This window comes from Sinocyclocheilus rhinocerous, unplaced genomic scaffold (genome assembly GCF_001515625.1).
Source record: "Sinocyclocheilus rhinocerous isolate Xijiao unplaced genomic scaffold, SAMN03320098_v1.1 scaffold4740, whole genome shotgun sequence".
Taxonomy (NCBI): Eukaryota; Metazoa; Chordata; class Actinopteri; order Cypriniformes; family Cyprinidae; genus Sinocyclocheilus; species Sinocyclocheilus rhinocerous.
The window spans coordinates 62,855-66,865 of NW_015638612.1; positions in this window are offsets into that span (position 1 = coordinate 62,855).

Consider the following 4,011-nt stretch of genomic DNA (forward strand, 5'->3'; position numbering starts at 1 on the left):
CTTTCATCCAGACCAGCACGCACTACCCCCTCTGCCCCCTGGCTGTCCGATGTTCTCCGTGAACATCGCTCTAAACTCAGGGCTGCAGAGAGGAATTGGCGCAAATCAAAAAACTCTACCGACCTTAGTGTGTATCAGTCACTCCTCTCTTCCTTCTCTGCAAATGTCTCCACTGCTAAAACGACATACTACCACAACAAAATTAACAACTGCTCTGACCCTCGCACACTTTTCAAAACTTTCTCTTCTCTTCTCTGTCCTCCTCCCCCTCCGCTTTCATCAACTCTTACAGCTGATGACTTTGCAATTTTCTTCACAAATAAAACAAGAACCATCAGTGACCAATTCCCCACACCACAAACTGATGATAACTTCATAACGACAAATACACACTCTCTCTCCTCCTCCTCTCCACTCTCGGAGACGGACATTTCCAAACTTATCCTTTCCAATTATCCTACTACTTGTCCACTTGATCCTATCCACACTCACCTCCTTCAGGCAATTTCTTCTTCAGTCATACCTTCGCTCAACTGAGACTGCCCTGCTCTCGGTTACTGAAGCCCTGAGACTGGCAAGAGCAGCTTCCAAATCCTCAGTACTCTGGATCTGTCTGCTGCTTTTGACACAGTTAACCACCAGATTCTCCTGTCCACCCTCATGAAGATGGGCATCTCAGGAACCACACTCCAGTGCCATTCTATTATTTAATAATAATAAAAAAAATTTTTTTTTTAAACCTAGCTACGTGTACTGTGCTAGACTAACTGAGACTTGTCATGGCACTTGTATACTGTTGTTCTCTCGTTGGTCTGATTGCTTCTACAGTATAGAGCAAAGTAACAGGGATTCATATTGTAATATTTATTGTATATTCAAATCAATTTCTGATAGTAATACCAGATAAATTCAATTCAGTTCAAGTTTATTTGTATAGCGCTTTTCACAATACAAATCATTGCAAAGCAGCTTTTCAGAAAATTAAAGTTCTACAATATATTTAGTAGTAGCTTATCAGTGGTGACTGTCAAGTTGATGCAGATATGGCAGAAATGTATGGTAAAAATCAGTTAATGGCGTAATCAAACAGATAATGAACACTATTAACAGCAATGATTATATGTTGCAATCAAACTTAAGGCAAAATTAGGTAGTTCTGTTGTTTGAGGGTTGGCATCATCTCTTCTCAAGTGTTCTGGATCCAGACTGAAGCTTGTGAAATTCCTAGTTACCACGGGATGCAAATCCCGATTGTAGCATGATAGAAGGCTAGTTAGGTACACAGGAGCTAAACCATTTTGGGCCATACAAGTAGTAATATTTTGTAACTGATACGGAGCTTAATAGGAAGCCAGTGCAGAAACTGCAAAATTGGGGTAATATGATCTTATTTTCTTGACCTGGTAAGGACTCGCCCAGATTGTTGACTGTAGAGGATGTAAGCTGACCATATACAAGTGACCAAGAAAAGTGTTTGGCCTAAGTCACTGGTCCCTGTCTCCAAGATTTACTATAGGGACATGTACTACACCTTTGTCCACAGGCAAAATACATTTTGAGATTAGAATATTAGCAGGTAAAACACCCTCCTCACCTGTTGGTGGCTCCAAAAAAACAGAAGTGATAACACGAGCCATATTCTGACAGTAGTTTGTGGGGACCCACTGAAGGGAACCCACAGGAACTCGTATTGCAGATCCTACTCTTACAATTGCCTTCCCCACCAAACCAGTCCCTGCAGTCAGAGCTAGACTCTGGCATTCCAACAGGGCTCGTTTCCACTCCTTTCCTGCCTGCTGTACTGTAACAGAGGCAAATAAAATCTCCTTCATACTGGCAAAAAAGGTCTTGATAACAATTAAGAATATTCATACCAAGAAGGCCTGGAACTGAGAGCTTTTTTTTTGCTTTGTCAAGGAATCCTTAGGATCTCTCATGATTAGTACTCCCATCTTAAGGAGAACTCTACCCAAAACCTCAACCTCTAGCTCACCTTCAACTCAACCTTACTAAGACAGAACTGCTTGTGGTCCCAGCAAACCCATCTTTCATCACAGCAGCTCTATACAGCTGGGTTCATCAACCATAACTCCGTCCAGGACAGCCAGAAACCTAGGAGTTGTGATTGATGATCAGTTAAGCTTCACCGACCTCATTTCTACAATCCTGCAGATTTGCCTTATACAACATTAGGAAGATTAGTCCCTTCCTGTCAGAGCAAGCCACACAACTTCTTGTCCAAGCTCTTGTTCCTGGACTGTACCCAGCTGGTGGAATGACCTCAATTCGAACAGCTGAGTCTTTAGCCATTTAAAAAAAAAAAACATCTAAAGACATCTTTTTCGCCAGCACCTGACCAACTAATACTAGCACTTACCTATTCTATTCTGTTCTATTCCATTCTAATATAACGCCCAGATTGTTGACTGTAGAGGATGTAAGCTGACCATATACAAGTGACCAAGAAAAGTGTTTGGCCTAAGCCACTGGTCCCTGTCTCTAAGATTTACTATAGGGACATGTACTACACCTTTGTCCACAGGCAAAATACATTTTGAGATTAGAATATTAGCAGGTAAAACACCCTCCTCACCTGTTGGTGGCTCCAAAAAAACAGAAGTGATAACACGAGCCATATTCTGACAGTAGTTTGTGGGGACCCACTGAAGGGAACCCACAGGAACTCGTATTGCAGATCCTACTCTTACAATTGCCTTCCCCACCAAACCAGTCCCTGCAGTCAGAGCTAGACTCTGGCATTCCAACAGGGCTCGTTTCCACTCCTTTCCTGCCTGCTGTACTGTAACAGAGGCAAATAAAATCTCCTTCATACTGGCAAAAAAGGTCTTGATAACAATTAAGAATATTCATACCAAGAAGGCCTGGAACTGAGAGCTTTTTTTTTGCTTTGTCAAGGAATCCTTAGGATCTCTCATGATTAGTACTCCCATCTTAAGGAGAACTCTACCCAAAACCTCAACCTCTAGCTCCAAATAACCACAATACGGAATTTCCAATCCATTAGCAGTCTTTAACTGCAGCTAACTACATAGGTGTAGGGAAACTGGACTCAAAAAAACTCTCCGTGATCATAAGCAAGGCAAGGCAAGGCAAGTTTTTTTTATATAGCACATTTCATACACAATGGTAATTCAAAGTGTTTTACATAAAACAGTATTAATTTCGGATAACCAGGATGTTTAGATAACCTTGTCCTGTTTTTGTTTAGTCAAGTTTAAGTCAATGAAATGTATGGAACATTTTAGTCAGGTTTTAGTCAATGAAATCTTAGTCACATTTTCGTCATTCTGTATAATGTTTAAACTGATAAAAAAAAAATTTGCTCAAAATTATAAGCGTAATGATTGTTGTCATTTGAGAAATTTACTTTTGCATTTCAGGTATTGCACTTTCACCAGTAACCACAAATCAATAGAATGTGGACTCATACACTGTCAAGGTTCGCTGCCGGAAGGAACGCAGGAGGCGCAGAGAAGCATTAAACAGTCTTTTAATGAACAAACACGGGGGAAAATCCACAACAGGAATGAGGAATGACACACGAACATAACCTGTAGACCCGACAGAGACAGACTGCACAGACTAGGACTTAAATACATGGGGTAACAAGCTTAATTACGAGACACACCTGGATGACATAAACAATCAACACGAGGAAGAAACTGGGTCACGGGAAGCACATGGGGAGGAAAAACACCACAAAACAGTCCAGAATCCTGACATATCGCCCCCCTCCCGAAAGGCACTTCCTCGCGCTGTAGAACAACAGAGGGGGCACGGGGAGGTGGCTCAGGAGGAGGACGAACACCCAGGAGGGGGCTGGCAGACAGAGTCCAGGGAGGTGACGGATGAGGGAGGAGCCAGGGAGGAGACAGGAGGGACTTGGAGCAGGAAGGGCCAAGCAGGACCCAGGCTACAGCCATGATGGCGACCCATGGTGGAGCCGACGGAGGGAGGAGCCATGGTCGAGGAAGGGCTGACAACTCCAGG